Here is an 18479-nt window from a genome sequence, read left to right on the forward strand (position 1 = left end):
TTATAAGATTGGATTAGGATTAGATAAAGAGGAAAAGTTTATCCAAGTGTAAAATCAATTTGTAGTTTTTAAGAGAGAGAAACTTTTTCTCTATTGTTACTCTAAGTCAATTAGTGTACAATTATCTGAATTATTAATTAGCACCAAGACAATTAAAGGTATGAGATTATAAGATTAATGGAAAGTGAGACAAAACCAACAACAATTACCAGTCAATCTTTTCATTTTATTGATTGATTTCTTACAATTAAACTTAATCAATCCTCGAACATGATTAATAATCTAACCTATTAATCAATAACAATCAATTGTTTTCTTAACTTTTTTTGTTGTTGTTGATGATTCTCAATGATGATGATGATTGAAATTTACTTTCAATTTCAAATAGTTGATTCAATATGATTTTAACCTTGATAATCAATCAGAATCATCATCATCATATATCATCAATTTGTGTATGTCTACATGTACCTGATTGTATTTGAACACATTAACGTTAATTGTGATAATGATTATTGCAATTAAATTAATTACATTGCATTTCATGTTGTTCATTATTATTATTAATACAAATACTTTATGTGAAAATCATTTTCACTTTAATAATATTGTTATGTTATTTTTCAAATGCTTGTTATTTGATCTTGAAAACTAGTGTGTGTTTGTATTAATGATGATGATGATTAAGATGATGATAACTATTAGTTAAAAGTGGAGCCTTCACTTATCATCATCATCATCTCCTATTCCAAGTGATGAGGATGATGATGATGATGATCAAACAAAAGGAGAGACTACCTTGTAAAGTAAACAAATTGTATTAGATGCAAAATTAAATTTGATTGACTGTATTGTAATCAATGTTGAGAAATTGAATTAAATCATTGAATTGACTCAAGTAAATAATATTATTATATGAAGAAGAGCAAGAAGATGAAAAAAAGTTAGTCAATGATAAATGATGAGGATGCAACATGATGATGATGAATATACAGAAAAAGCAAAGTGTTGACTATGAAAAGATATTGATGATGATGAACAATTTACAAAATTAAAAACTTATCCCTTGTATTATCATGATGATGATGAGGAAAATAAATTCATCTCTCTCTCTCTCTCTCTCTCTCTCTCTCTCTCTCTCTCTCTCTCTCTCTCTCAAGTCTTTTTTTAACCATTCGAGTCTATTTGCATTTACTATTACATGTATTTGACTCTTAATTTGATTGAGAAACTTGAAATTTGTGTTTACTTAGCATCATATGAAGAGATGATGATGATGATAAAATAAAGATACAGAAAATACTTGTATTGCTCATCATTATCATCATCACTATTCAAATAACATCATCAGTAAATAATGATGAAGATACTTGGAAGAAGAAGCAAAAAAATATCAATTTCAAGGAGAAAAAAAATTTTCATCTTATATATTAATATTCAATCAATTGCGATTGAAGGTTAAAAAGAGCAACGAAAGAAAAAAAAAGTTCTAATGGAATGAAAACTTTTTGACCTTTTCCTTTTCAACTCGATGTTAATCAATTAATTGTCCTCATCTTGTTGTCTTTATTATTATTCTTTCAACTGTCCAATTAGTTGAGAAAATATTTGATTGATAAATAGTAGCGAGTTTAAATTATATATAAGTTTCTATCGAAAATGAAAAATTGATAATGTCACAATTAACTAATTGCTAATCCAGTGTATATGCTAAATTGATAAATTGCAGTTGATTAAAGGTAAAAGGTGATGAACAGTACAAAGTGAATATCATGTTACTCCACTGATTGTCATTTAATTGCAGTTGTTTACGTGCTCTCATTATCCTTAAATCATCCGTGATTAACAATCAAAAAGTTTTCAAAAGTTAATCTAACAGGTAAATCAGAGAGAGAGAGAGAGAGAGAGAGAGAGAGAGAGAGAGAGAAAATAAATAATAACAAATAACATATCATCATCATCATCATCACTAAACAGTTGTTTAGTTTATAATCTAATCAGTTAATCTTAATCTTGGATCATCAACTTATCTAATCAATTGTCAACCTGGTAAAATTTCAAGCTAATTAAGTGGTCACACACATAAAGATAAAGCTCCCTGAGTCCAGTAATTTACCCGCCGGGTAAAAAGATATGATTTTTTTTTCTTCTTCTTCTGACCAAATCTTACAATATTACAATAATACAATATATTCAATATTGTGAGAGTGTGTATTCAAGTTAATTGTGACAATTTAACCTCTCAATCAACTCTCCCAAAAGAAAAACTTGATCGTTAACCAATGATTAGTAAATAATAATTAGCAGTAAGATTAACAGAATATCTGAAAAAAAAGATGAAAAAATAAACTTTTCTTTCTCTTGTTACATATTCGCTGATGATATTTAGTCAACTGGAATCAAAATCATTTTACTGATTGATCATTGATCCAACCAAATAATATTCAACCTGAAAGATCATCCTCATCCTCATCCTCGTTCTCATCTTCATCTTCATTATCAACAACAGATTCAATAGATTTACCCTAAATTTGAAGTTACCGTGACCACTTAAAGCTCATTTCCTTTGAAAAAAAGAGAGAGAGAGAGGAAAAATTGCTCTCACCTTCATCTTCATCATCTTTTCCACTTTATTACCTTGAAAAACATCATCAGTAGTCCATCATCATTAGTAAATAAGTGAGCATCATCCATTTATTGTTGAACATTATTACTGACCATGATAATCAAATGATACTCACCTACAATTGAGTAACAACAAGAAGGAAAAAAAATAACTAATATCATCTACCACCCTCATCATCATCCTCATCTTGTTGTTACTAATGGGAAATGATGAAGATGAAGATGAGAATGATGATAATGATAATGATAGGGATGACGGTGAAAAAAGATATATATTATCTGTGAGTGAGTGTGTGTGTATATTATATGTTACCTGATGGTTTTTACCTTAATACCTGAACGATAACTTCAACTCCAAGTACACTTACAATCAATAGACTGATAATATAACAATAACTTTGTTGTTCAGTTCAATTACAATCCAAGGAAACTAAAATGTTTACTGTAACCCACACACTATTAACTCACATTCAATATGATTTCTCAGTTCATTTTCATCATCATCATCATCATCATCTTCTTCTTCTTCTTCTTCTTCTTCTTCTTCTTCTTCATCATCATTTTATCTTCCTTTGTTCTTAACTTACCTTGAATATTATCAACTTAACATCATCTCCCCTTTAGTCTTGTTATTCACTAATATGAACTTAAGTTTACCTTTTTAAATGAAAATTCATCTTGTTCAGAATCTTTTTTTCCCTTTCCTATTATTTTCCTTCATCATCATGATTGAGGTTTAATGATCGATACTAAACCAAATAAAATAACAATGATGATGATGAAAATGATGATAAATGTTTACCTGTTTTCTTTGCTCAATATCAACTGCGATTGAGATGATAGATTTGTTAATATATCTAACGCATCATCTATTGTTTTTAACTCTCAGAGTTGAGATTTCAATTCAATTGATCACCGATTCAAGTTCAGAGAGAGAGAGAGAGAGAGAGAGAGAGAGAGAGTCTGAGAAAAAAATTCTGATACTGGCAATGGATTGGGACGTGATGGTTATCATGTAAAGATGACGATTTTTTTGAAGAGGAAAAAAATTCATCATGATAATCATAGTAAGATGATAATAAGATATACTGATTGAATGAGAAAGTTTCTCACTATTTCTCACCATCGTCATTATCATCTTACTCTCTCAGTCACTCTCTTGGCAGTCAATCAATTGAAACAACTTGATGAAGCAAAAAATAGTTGATGAAAACTAATTTATCCTTTATTTGTCAATCTTCCAGTTAATTCCCATATAATCATGATAATTAACTAATCGTAATTACTATTTACATAAACAAATTCAACTCTTCACCTTTTCATTAGAAATCTTTACACCTTGACCAACGATTACCTGGATACTTTTTTTTACCTCAATTTATTTTTCCATGTGAACCAAATACAATTAATCAGAATCAAAATTTTTCATGAGAGAAAAAAAATCCACAATTGATTATCATATTGACTACAAAATGTGTCAACAGTAAAAGTTATTCAATTGTAATCAGTGAAAATAATAATAATTTGATTAGTTAAGATGATTAGTTGATTATCTTGTGAATTTTTCCCTCAACAATCAAGATAATCATCGACAACTAAATCGTAATCACAATCATAATGATCTGAGTTGGTAAAACTTTTCACCATTTTTATCAATTATGCTGATGAGCTTAACAAACTTTCATACCCTGAGGGCTGAAAAGTTTGGACATCATCATCCTCATCAACATGGTAATCATAATAATACAAATGTATCACAAATTGTTACAATTAATGACGAAAAAGTTTCAATTATATTACATGATGATAATATTAATTGTGGACAATTTAATTCATTGGTAGTAAGGGAAAATAATAATAATCCAAACCTTTTATAATTGATTGTAATTTTCAATGTTACATTATCAGTGTTGATCTTAATTGTAACCCAACAATTAGTTAATTGATAGTGTCAGATAATTATCATTGTGATATTTTTTTCACAGTAAAATGTAATCACAATGTTAATCAGTTGATAATAGTAAACAAAATCAAAAAGTAGATTAAAACTTTGTTTCGATTTTGTAAGAAAAAAAGTTCTAACAATTAAACTTTTCCTAGCAATTAATTTTAACACCAGATTGTAATTATCCCAATGAGATTTATTCAAATGTATTGAGTAGCAATTAAAGATCATTATCATATTGAATCAAATCTACTGGTAACAATTTAGTTTAATCAGTTGATTATAAAAGGAGGAAAATTGTTAACAATTGATTTTGATGATATTGATGATTTAAAAGATTCTCATGTGTTAACTTTCAATTCAATTGGTTAAGATAATTATGGTTTCTAATTGTTATCATATAAATTTGATAATACACCTTGATGATCAACTAATTTTATTTTTCATTCTGGAAGCAAAAAAAAAAAGTTTTAAATTGTTCACAATCAATTGATGATGAAAATAAAAGTGACAATTGAATAGGGAAAATCATAAAGTAACTGAATTGAAAGTTATTATCATTAAGAATTGATTGTCAACTCAAATACAATATAATAGGTTGATTGTTGTTAACATCATCAACTTGATAGTAACAATTAACAGGTAAAATTGCAATGATGATTAATTTCATGTTGATTGTTAATTACCTGCGAGATTGTTACAATAGAGAGAAAAACAAAAATCTCAGAATTGAAAATCAATATGAAGAAGAAAAAAACAATAAATCAATTTAGTATTAAATCCATTGGATTAACAAAAAGAGATTAAGATGATTTCCTGACCACAACAATTTCCTAATAAAATGGTTAATCCATTGAACTGAATAAAGAAAATAAAAAGTAAGGATATCCTAATCCTAATCCTAATGGTACCTTTTCAAATTGACTGACCATCATGAGCACTTATGGTCAAGCAAGAAGCTAAAAGAAAACATTATCACCTTATAAATAAAAACATCTCACCTTTGGATAAGTGTGAAAGAATCAAAAATAAAACCATTAATCCTTTTCTCTATTATCCTTAATCACCAAGGTGTAAACACACAGATTGTCACGTTAATCCACTCGATGGTTAATCTATTAAAAACCCTTGGAAACCTCAGTAATCAACCGAGGTACAAACTAACAGGTAAAAAGAAAAGTTCTATTATCCATCTTATCTCATCATCTTATCATTATCATTATCAACAACAACATAGAATCCATGAGTATATTTGATTGTTAATGATTCTAACAAGATGATTAAGTGTATTGTATACAACGTGCTCGAAGACAAAATGTCCATTGTTGTTAATTGTTTGGTGTTAAGTAGACAAAATGAAAACACGTCAATCGTCAATATACATAAACGATTGTTAAACTTCAATCAAGTGGAATTGGTTAGATTGTTAGGTGAGAATACATTAACATTTAAGTAATAGAATGAGAAGAAAAAAAAAGTGCCAATCCAATTGTGATTTTTGGTGGATCAACAAACATGGGTACATGATCCCATTGACAATATCATTATCATCATCAATGTTATCATAATAATATCTTGATAATGATTAAACTTAATTGTTCACACCTTTAAATGTATCATAATCATAATGATGGTTCAATAAGTTTCATCAATGGACTTACATTATCCTGATCATTATTATTATTATCATTTGTTATCATTTAGTATTTACAACGGAACAGATTATTTATATTTTTTTTATATTTTCCTCTTCTTCTTCTCGTTTTTATCCTCATCCTTATCTTCATCATTATCATTGATCCCTTTAAAAACATTTGGACCACTCGACTTCGGGGCATCAATTCAATTGTACACAAAATTGGACACTTGAACATTACGACGATTACAACGATTTGTAATACATATTATATTCAATATATACGATTGCTCTTGGTGTTTCTATCATTATGTTTTCTTATTGTTATCAAAACATTGACACTTAATCCATTATCAGCTTAATCATAATCCAACAAAATCTAGTGTCTCGAAGTGGTTTATATATAAGGAAAACATTTAGATAATAGAAAAACATGAAAGAATAGAACTTTTTTTTTCTACAAGTTCGAGATGACGAAGAAAAAAAAATCAATAACAATCAACATACATAAAAATAAACGATATGTAGTAATAATGATGAAGATGAGGATAGTTTTAACAATCAGCACTTTCCATTCATTATAATAATACCCTTGACATTTTACATGGTAAGTGATATAAAGGTGATAACAATTTATCATCATCATCATAATATATTAATAATATACTTTGGTGATGATGATGAATATATATAAAGTTATCAGATGAAGTGATTGTTATTATTTGGTGGGTATGATGAGGTTCAATAAGATGATGATGATTGCCTGAGGGTATGATGGTAAAAAATATGAGCTTGAAATAATAATCACAATATTAAGAGTAATAATAATATATTAATAGAAAATGAAAAAGAAATAATTTTCTTTCTCTCTCTCTCTCTCTTTTGTCTTCCTTATCTTCATCTTCATCTTCATCTTCATCTTCATCTTCATCTTTATCATTTTTCCTTTTACATGGTTAATGTATTATCATCAGCATGCTACACATCAGATGGGTATTCATCTAGTTAAGATTAACGGTAAATGGTGATAAGCATTTTCCATGGAAAAACATTGATTCAAACTGTTGTTTCGATCAACGGATTGGATTAAATTACAAAATTATCTCGATTATTATTTTTTTCTTCATCACCGAAATGGTTAATCAATTGATTAATGGATAACAATCAATTGATCTCATTTTGGTTTCATATCAATTCAATATCTTTACTGTGATATTTATATTATCAATTGATTGATACTCTCAGAATTATTGCCTTAGGGCTTTTTGTTTTTCATCCTTGATTCTTGGTGACAATTGATTTGATCATATTATCATTTAAAGTATACAAAATGTAATCATAATATTAGTTGATTATTTGGTTTTGATATTAGGTAATTGTTTGGGTGTGTCTCTTATGGTTTATCAATTGGAATTACATTAATCATAATTACTTAATCATAATGATACCTTTTTATTTTCAATGGTAATTAAGTTGATTGTTGATCAGTTGAAATTTTCAAGTTCTAATTTCGAGAAGAAAAAAATTCGAGAATTTGTTTCAAATCGGTGAACTTTTGTCATTTTGTTTCTATTTCTCCAATAGAAAAAGATTATGATTATTTTTTCTCTATTTAAACAATTGATTTTCATTTCCTTTCAGTTGGTTATTCAGATTCCATCATGAACTTAATGATCAATGATGAGAACCTTTAAAATTTTGTAAAACTTTTTTTTCTTGTAAAAGTTTCATTGTAAACATTTAGTGCCACCTTTTGGTGAGTTTGCAAGTTAACATAGAGTTTGATTAATTTTTTTTTCTCCAATCAATTAAATTGTTTGAGTTTTTTTTTAATTGCGATAAGTAATTGTGATAAATTGTTTGCAAGTAGTTTTCCTCATGTCAAACTTGAAGGAGAGAAAATTTCACTCGTGAGCTGATCATTTGAGGAATAAGCTTAAGTATCATTCTAATGTTAACTCATCATTTCCTCTTCCTCCCTCATCATCATCATTATCATCTCCACTTTAACACGTCCATCAAAAAAGAGTGAAAGTCTTTACCACGAAAAGATGAAGATAAAAAAGTTGAGTGTTACTTCCGTTTTGTGTTAAGCCACTAATCTCTTAGATCCAATGGTTTGAGTGAGAAAAAAAAAGACTCAAATCAATGTTATTATTAAACAGTAACAATAAATGATGAAGATGATAAACTATCAAGTCTTTTCATTCAATTCAAGTGATGAAGAGAAAGTGTGAGAGAAGAGGAAAAAGATGAGGATGAGGATGAAGATGAAGATGAGTCGCAAACAAATTGAGAGAAAGACAAAACCAAAGAAGAGATTTTCCTCTCTCTTTATCTCTTAGTATCTGATGATGATTCTCATATTTTGATTGTTTATCTTTGATGTTAATCTTTGGTGACAAATGAAAATAAAACATTCATTTCGTTTGGTTGAAATAAACACATTGGCATTTTCTTCAATGTCCAACAAATGGGAGAGGTCAAAGGTAAGAGTGAAGTTTATTCAATCTCTTTTTTCTCGTTCCATTCAATTGACAAGTTGAGTGAAAATAATGATAACAGTTGAGCAAAGAACCTGTCAAACTCATTACATTTAATACTCTAATCATCTTCGTCTTCGTCTTCATCTTCATCTTCAGAATCTTCATCATCCTTATCATCTTATTTCTCACTCTTGTTACTCTACTTTACTTCCTTCCTTCCTCTCAGCATCTTCATCTTCATCTGTATCTTCATCTTGATCATATTTTATCATCTTCAATCTTATTTGTTCATCATCATCATCATCTCTCTTTCTTCGTGATCAACTCAATGAAATACAGAAAAATCAATAGGTCAGTTTCTTGAAGATTAATTGAGGCAGAAAATGACCAGTTAAACATGTTCATTAGTCGACGATCATATAAGATGAAGGCAAAAGAGGCCGTGATATTGGTGTCAATTGAATTGATGGATAAGCTTGTAAATAATAATAAGATGGCGAGTGGTCAGTTAATCTGTAAACTATTAACTCTCCAAGTTGTTTATTATATTACATTAATTGAAGATAATAACAATAGACACTTTTAAGTTTATTTTCAAACAACAATAAAAACTTAATACAATCAATTGAACAAAATATTAATCATAATCTTTGATTGAAATCTTTTTACAATTACATCTTCATTTTCATCTCCATCTTCATCTTCATCATCATCATCTTTGTCTTCATCTCCATCTTCATCTTCATCATTATCATCAAACTTAATCGGATCAGTTTGATGCTTTTACTTTATTATAACAACAGATATGATTTTCTATTTGATGAAGATGATTAATCAAAAGAGATAATAATTTATCATCATCTCTAATATTTACATTCCTTTGAAACTGTTCACTGATTAATTGTTAATCTGTTTTCACCATAATCATGAGTATAACTGTTAATGAATATTTCCTGTCCACATAAAAGCATTTTGTATGTAAAGGATTAGGACAAATGCTAAGGAGATGAAGATGACGATGATCAAGATTATCAAGATGACAATAAGGATGATAATGATGATTATCTCACATTTCATTCTGATAATTGTAACCATTGAACATCAAACCTGATGAATCTTATTCAATATTCAATTGAGATTAAATTATTATTGCAATTGAATCTTATGTTGACAAGAAAGAAGAGACAAGGATAATGATGAAGATGAAGAAGATAATCTTCAAGGAGATGATTTTGTGATGAAAAGGTTGATCAAGATAATGACGAAGATCAAAATGACAATATGAACCATGTCACATATCAGATTATGAAATATAAGAATAAATCAAAATATGGTTACAATCACACGGAAAAAAGGATAAGGATAAGGATAAGGATGAGGACGAGATGAAGATGATGAGGAAGACACAAAGTACATGAAGATATTTGTACTTTGTGGTTGAGTCAATATTTTGATAGAAAAATGGAAAAGATAAAGACCAAGTTTTCATATTCTATCAGAATCCTGATCCTAATTACTTACAAATGATTATGATGATCAACATCAACATGGGAATTTGATAATCATAATCATTATCTTCAAATAATGATGCTGATGAAGATGAAGATGAAGGGGAGACCAAGAAAAGAGAGATGATGATAAGTGAAATATAAGGTTAGCATAACAAATACTCTGATGATTATAAAGGTAACTTTATATTTGGAATCAGTGTTTTCAATGTAAAATGTTGATCATCTAAAAGTATCATTAGTTTGTTGGAGGAAGAAGATGAGGAAGAGAAAAGGTAGAAATGCTTTTAAAGGTGAAATAATTTCATATCTTTTTCGTTTTTCCCCTTTATCTTCATTCATCTTGTTCCTCATCCAAAGAGAGTCATCTGTTAATCTTCTCATAGTCTCATTATATATTCTTCATATTTCCAATGAATCTCAAAGAGAAACAGTTTCTCTCTCTCTCTCTTTTCTCTCTCTCTCTCTTCCCTTCTCTTTCTCTAAAAAGCTTTTTGTTTCCATCATCCTCATTATCTTCATTGGGGTGCGAAGGGGAAAGGAAGATAAATATCATCCGGTAACCTGTAAGTTGAGTATTTACATCAATCCTTGTCCATTATCATCATTTATCATCATCCTCCTTTTCTTCTTCTTCTTCTTCTTCTTCTTCTCTTTCATGTTCATGTTCATCTTCCTCTGACTTGGAAACTGAACACAATGTTTACCATAAAATTAGATTGAAATTTCATCTCATGTTGAGAAATAAAATTCACTCCCAGTTGAAAGATTTTCATGTTAATACATTTTTCTGTTATTTTCACACCCAGAAGATAATCTATCATCATTGTGATGATCAATAACCATTGAAGATGATCAAAAGTTGTTACCAATTTAATTTACATTCAATAGAAAATTAAATTAACACGAAAAAAAACATAATCAAATCTATTATTAAATCTTTTATCATTTCCCATACTATTCAAATCGAAAATTTTTTTTTCTAGTTTACAATTCAATTAAATTCTCTCCTTTTTATGTGTCATTACCGTTTAATTGTTGCCAAAAAGTAATTACAAGTTAAGAGTTAATCTCCCAACCGAAATAATTAATTTCCAACAACGAACGCCCTCTGGTGTTAATTTAAGGAAATAGAAAAAATGTAAACATAAATGAATTTTTTTCTTATTCTAATTGTTTTGTTTCCTTCATTTTCCTGGTGAACATTAATTGTGATTTGGTTTCTTTTTATAATTTGTTGTTTATTTATTGTCTAATTTGTGGTCATTATTTTGTCAAATTATCTTCAATAAGAACTGATTATTATCCAAGATAAACAATATTGATCATTTTCTTTTTCTTCGTCTCTTCTGTTAATCCGCTTTCCATGTTTTTCTCCTTCATTTCTCTGTTATTTTTTCTCTATATCAAAGGTGAGTTTCTACTCTTCATCTGGGACTATTTTCTTTTTTCTTTTCTTTTATAATTCTTATGTTTTGTTTATTTATTCTCGGGATATTATTGTAATTTACTCACCTTTTCCTTCTCTCTCTCTCTCTCTCTCCCTCAATTGTATGTTGATTATTGGTGGAGAGATGAAGGAGAAAGTGAAACAATTGTTTGTGTACAAAATTGACTAACCAAAAGTATTTTGTTTCTTTCTTTAGGGTTACATTAGATGATGATTGTGTTCTGGTCAATCAAATGAAGCCAAAAACCATTTACCATCCATTTAGAGCCTGGACTAGTTCATTATCACCCTGTGATTATTTGTAACAAAGTAACTCTTAAGCCCTTCAAATGGACAACAAAAGCCAGGAAAGGAAAGGAGAGGAAAAGGAAAAGGACAAGGGGTTAACAAGATGACCAACAGAACAACGAGAGCAACTGGACAAGTAGAGATGATGAATAAGATAAAACGATGACCCTGAACAGACTCAATCAGTGTTCGAGTATATAAATATCTAAATCTCTTTCAAGGTGATTGTTGTAATATCGATGATAATTAACAAGCAAATTGTGTACAAACGAACCAACTAAATATCATCCTGTTGATCATTATCATCACCTCATCTTCCTCCTACACCAATAACAACAATGATAATACTTTGGTTCAAATGGACAAGTCAAGGTAAAGATTAAGTCTTTTTGTCTTTTTCCATCTTCCTCTTTACTCTTAATAAACTTATTCCTCTTCCTTATTGTTTCCTTTGCTCTCTTTTACTCTCTACCTGTGTCTTTATCTTCTTCATCCTCATCCTCATCATTTTCATCTTTTCTTTTATTTACTTTTTTCTTCTGTTCTTTTTTTACTTCTTCCTTCTTCTTTCTTCTTCTTCCTCCTTCTTTCTCTATCCAATACTCACTATTATTTACTAATCTGATAGAGATGCAAAGATAAAGATAAAAGGAGAAAGAGTAAAGATATTCCTATTTCGGCCTAATGATGCATGAAATTTTCACCAATCTTTAAATTATGTTCACTTGCGACTTACGTTGTTGTACTTTTCGAGTTTTAGTTTAGTTTTTATGTTCCTACGAACAGAAAGAAATATGTAATTCTTATAACCTTGAGTCTTAATCTGAAAACATCTCAATGGGAGATGAGGGCCTCCCCTGTGGACACAATGAACACACACACATATTCATCTTCCTCCTTGAGATACATTTCCAGATTAACTGATTCTTATCTTCATCTTCATTTGTGTAATAATATTTTTTATGTTACCTGTACAAACTTAATCATCATCATCATTTTGATCATTGATTCATTTAACATATGGAAACAACTATTGGATGAAACATTGAATTGTTATGACAAAAGAAGCAAGAAAATCTTTCTAAAGTCAAATGATGAAAAGAAGATGAAAAGAAGAAGATAAGATGATGATGATGATGATGATGGTGAAGATTCGATGATAATGTAAATGATTTTATTAACATAATAGATCCACAACGTATAAGATTGATTATAATCAAGAGTAAATCTAATTAGTCTGTAATTGTTGTTGAGTTTCTTTGATTGATTGCAATCAATTGAATTCAATTGTTTGAATTTAATCTATTATAATGTTACTCAATTTGTTCATTTGTGTACAAATATTGTACATTTATCAATACGATTCGTTTATTATTATTTCATTTGTATTGGATTATTTTTATTTTCTATCATCTTCATCATCTTCATCATCTTGATCATTATCGTCATCATCTAAAATATTGGATGATTAGCTTTTCAAGTAACAACATGATGATATTATTAATATGAATAGTACTTGTTATGTGAAAAGATAATTGTTATAACTTGTTTACAATTAGAGTTGATTCAGTTTACCTGGAGAAACTTTTTTCTTGTTGTTATTATTAACTTGATGATTTTTTTGTATCTTTCAATCATTGCAATTACTTGAATTAAGGTGATAATTTGTTGCATTATTATATTCAAATTTGTTTCAATTTATCATGGGAATTAAATTAACCAACCAACAAATCAATCAATCAATCAATCGATTCATTTTCAACTTTTTGAATAACAATCATGACTAATTATATGAAATGAACAAAATGAGATTGGAAACTTTACCCAATCAAATTGTCCATGTGAAATATTGGACATGATGATCAATTAATTTGATTCCTTTTTCCAATTCTTGTTTTTTAATCCACAATAGATTTTGATTAGTTTAATGTGAATACTAAACAAGCGATTTCATGGTACAAGGATTAACTCTTTGATTACTTTGGTTGGATTATCAATTGTTACATTCACATATGTAAATAATATTAAATAACCTTAATTGGTGAGTAAACATGATAACTGAGCACAGATTCAAGTGAAACCTTGACTAAGAACCATGAATCTTATCAAATAGTAACATTACATTTGAATATTATGAAAATTTGTTCTCATTAATAATCCGATCCACAAACTCTCAATATTATGACAACATTTTCATTCATCATTTTGACTCTTTCTTTTTTCACTTTATCGATTTTCATGTTCATTGTAACCACAGAATCTGAATAATCAATGAAATGTTGATTGATCCACGGAAAGAATTGAGTTCATTCAAACTGAGTAGATATTCAAATAGTTAATCAACTGATGACAAGATGCAGATGAAGATGAAGACGAGGACGAAGATGTGGATGGTAAAGACAATCCTTTATTTGGTAACCAGTTCATGGTCATTATGATAATGAAACATGGATTATACTGTAAGTCAACTCTTGATGAAGATCAGGATGAGGATAAAGATGAAGATGAAGATGTGAGAGATGAGAGATGATAAAGTTGTGTCTCTGTGTGTTGATAAAAGGAAACTAAATTGTAATTGTAGTTATTTTCTTGTTTACTTACTACAAGTGAACATTAAATTGTCTCCAATTGAATTTCTTAATTCTTTTTGTAAACAATTCACTTTGATTCCATCAGCTTTTTTTCTAATCCTTCATCTTCATCACTTGGTTCATACTCTTCAATGACAACTTCATCTTCTTCATCTTCATCTTCATCTTTATCTCATTTCATCCTCATCCTCATCTTCACCCTTATTAATACTTCCTAATCCGTTTTGTTATTTTTGATTCTTGAAGATTAATTCAAATGAATTAACATGAAATCTGATCACAGTTGTGATGAGAATTGAACAAACAGTGAGTCTATTGGTTTCCCAATCAATCTGATCAACTAATTGTTGTTTTCTTTTCATAAATTGTTACCATTGAAGTAAGAACATTTAATTATGTTAATCAACTGTTTAGATTTTAACAGCAACAAAAACAATGAAAAAAAACGATAAAATAAAGATGAGAAACAAAACGGAAATGAAAGTAAAAATGTCTTACTTATCTTAATGATTTAATCTGATTGTTATTACATTTAAGATGTTTACGTTAATTGTGTTGATAATAATGTTTATGGTTTCAACCTTTCAAATGAAAGGTTAACCTTAAATCGTAAAGTTAATTTGATGATTTATTGAATTTCTACCCAATACTTTTTGATTGCTCTTTTTTACTTCACTTTTATTATTTAATCGTCTACATCATTGTAACCTAATCTTACGAATCATTTTATCACCGTGATCATAATCATCATCATCTTGTCACCTTTTCCAATTCATTTTGTGATCAATTGTTTTACAACTTTTTCTCAAATGAAACATGAAAACAATCAAAGGCGTGAACATAAACGATGGTCAATCAATTGATTACAATAAAAGGGAACACTCGTAATAATGATGATTATGATAGAGATAAAATGAAGATGAAGATGAAGATGAGGGTGAGGATGATAAAGGAGGAGAAAAGATAAAGAGTAAACTGGAAACACCAACGAATGAAATTGAGATGAAAAAGATGAAGAAAATAAAAGAATAAAAAATATTGTGGTTCATCAAGTTAATAAAAAGTAAAGAATAACAAAAAGAAAAAGTTGTTTTTATGTTAACAACATTTAGAGGAGAATAAGTTGTTGGAGTAATTGAAGAGATTTAATGTTGTTCTTGTTGAAGAAACACTTAAAATCGTGAAGTAGCTCAACATGATTATCGCCACAATCATGGAGCTTAATTTTACACCTTTAACCTCTCGCTCACTGATCATCATCTTCATCTTCATCTTCATCTTCATCTTCAGTTTGATCACAATAACAATCATGATGGTTCTTGAATAGTAACTATGAAATTGAAGACTAATTATTGATTAGTTTGGGTTCCATCAAATACCAATAATATTGTTGTTCTTTGCCAACTTTTTCTTCAAGTATGTCACAAAAAGAAACCAAAATAAGCATCATCATCATTTCCATCATCATTATCTTCTCTTTCCTCTCTTTTCTTTCTTTTCTAAGGATAAAAATCGTGTTAATGATTATGATGATGTTGTGATTGAAGAAAAATAGATGACAACCTTTCATTTCTCCTTCTCCTTTCTCATCTCTCATCTCTTTCTTTTTCTTCTGGAAAGAGAAGAGAAGATAAATCTAGATCTTTATCATTTCATCTCTCCATCTCCATCTTCATCTTCATCTTCATCATTATCTTCTCAATCTTTTCTATTTTCTTGTTATTCTTATTATAGAAAAAGCAAACATTGAAATTGTGATTATAAAGACACTTGAGTCTCTCAATTGATTCCAATACAATAACATGTTGATCTGCATTTACCTGAGGTGATGATGATGAGCAAGATGAGAGTGATGAAGATGAAGATGAAGATGTTGGTTGTTTATGTCACCATAAACTAACCATTAATTGGATCGTCATAATATTGACCTGATATCACACTGAGCGAGATGACGTTGACCATAAACATGATCAACACTCAGTTGTAATCATTTGATTACAACAATTTACCAACAATGAACTTGAGCTTTTCTTGGTCTTTTCATTTACTCGTAATTTAATATACTAACATTATGATTACAATTTACACTAATGTGTGACTTTGTAAGCTTCATTTACTCCGTTGTGCCTCATTATCATCTCTCATCATCTCTCATCATCTTCTCATTTAATATTCTATTCTATTCTGCTCTGTTCATCTCTCTATTTATCCCTCTATTCGTATTCGTATTCATTTATATTTATCATAATCTTTATTTCTCTTCATCATAATAGGTAAAAGCGTTACCTGTGAAGCCGAATAACTGTCGAAAATAAGTATGGACGATGGACGATGGAAGATGATAAGAAGGGGATAAGAAGAAAAGGAGAAAAAGACACACACCAAACATACTGCACATAAAGAGGAACCAGAAGAGAAGATGATAAACATGTCGCAATTGAAAGAGACTCACAACATGATAACAACAATCGAATGGACAAATACAATAAACTCATTTGTAACTTTACGAGTTGATTGTTGTCATTTACGAGACACGATGATTATTGGGGTGTTGATGTTGTCACAATTTAGAGGTTACTACAAGTGTGAATAATAACAGTGTTCACATTGTTATTCATAATCGATCCCATTGGGTTACAAATTTTCTCTTCTTTATCTTCATTCATTCATTTACTCATTTATTTATTCATCTTCCATCATCATCATCATCATAATCATCATCATCACATCAAAAGTCGATATGACAACTTTACCATTTGTCAAATCAAATCACAATCATTATCTTTATTATCATGATGATTATCAGTCACATAAAAGACTTTAAATCTCTGTGTGTGTAATTTGAGGATGAAAAGCAAGACCAAGATGAAGATAGAGAATGAGAATCGGGATGAGGATAAGGATGAAGAAGAGAAATAGGAGGTGAAAAGAGAGAGAGAGAGAGAGAGAGAGAGAGAGAGAGAGAGATGATAGAGGTGGTAAATTAAGGTGGATCCTCTGGAATATCAACAAGATGAAATTGAATGGAATTGAATAGAAGCGTAAAAATCAATGCATCTTCTAAATGAATGGATGATGAGGATATCGATTGTCACAAAGATTATCAATTATCTTTATCATCTCTTGATCATTCCGATTTAGATTTAATCATTTCTATTATAGGTTATCATGTAAACTATATAATAACAATAATGATGATTCTCATTGAAACAGATTCATGTGATTCTCATGTGAGATATGAGATTAAGATGATGATGAAAGATAACATGTAATACGTATTATCATCAATCTCTGGTATCATTTGGGAAGATGAATGAAGATGAATGAAGGTTATCATTGGTTTTATTTTATTCTTTTCATCTTTCGAGAGGGGGCAACATGAACTCTCATTGGTCGAAAAGACTCAACTTATCGATTAGTTGCCCAACCTCGAGTTTTCCATCATCTTTTACTCATGATCATTTCGCATCATCTTCTTTTTCTTTCCTTTTTTTCTTTACCATCAATGAACAAATATGTCATTTCCTTTTTCCTTTTTCGTTTTCCATCTTTATCTTTATCTTCATCTTGATTCTATTAGAAATAAATTCAACTGATTCATTCCAATCAATTGATTGAGTTGAACTTCTTTCAGTGAGTTGATCTAAAAATCATGTTATTCTTCATCATTTCTCTCTCTCTCTCTGTTTTATTTCTTTCTCTTTTTCATAATATTCAATCAATAATCTAAATTTGAAATGAATCAGAAATGTTATCATGAATTCTAAATGAAACAAAATTGAAACAAGATAAAACTTCAATGTTATCAAATAGACTGATAATTTTAACTCATTGATTGAATTTCTCTCTTTCTTTTCCTCTCTATTATTCAGACATTATTCTTATTAAAGAAAAGGATTCTGTTCTTATTGATGATGATTATTCATAATGATTATCATATTACTCATTTA

General features: G+C 28.9%; 1 long non-coding RNA gene across 1 annotated transcript; it reads left to right on the forward strand.

The window, feature by feature from the left end:
• The first annotated feature begins 11357 nt into the window (after positions 1-11357).
• LOC128388957 (uncharacterized) lies at positions 11358-17035 on the forward strand. Its single transcript, XR_008325380.1, has 5 exons — positions 11358-11612; positions 11847-12310; positions 13851-13979; positions 14196-14397; positions 16803-17035. It is a non-coding gene; the product is annotated as an uncharacterized LOC128388957 (long non-coding RNA).
• The last annotated feature ends 1444 nt before the right edge of the window (positions 17036-18479 follow it).

The sequence above is a fragment of the Panonychus citri genome, unplaced genomic scaffold (assembly GCF_014898815.1).
Source record: "Panonychus citri isolate SS breed McGregor unplaced genomic scaffold, ASM1489881v1 Contig00104, whole genome shotgun sequence".
Classification (NCBI taxonomy): Eukaryota; Metazoa; Arthropoda; class Arachnida; order Trombidiformes; family Tetranychidae; genus Panonychus; species Panonychus citri.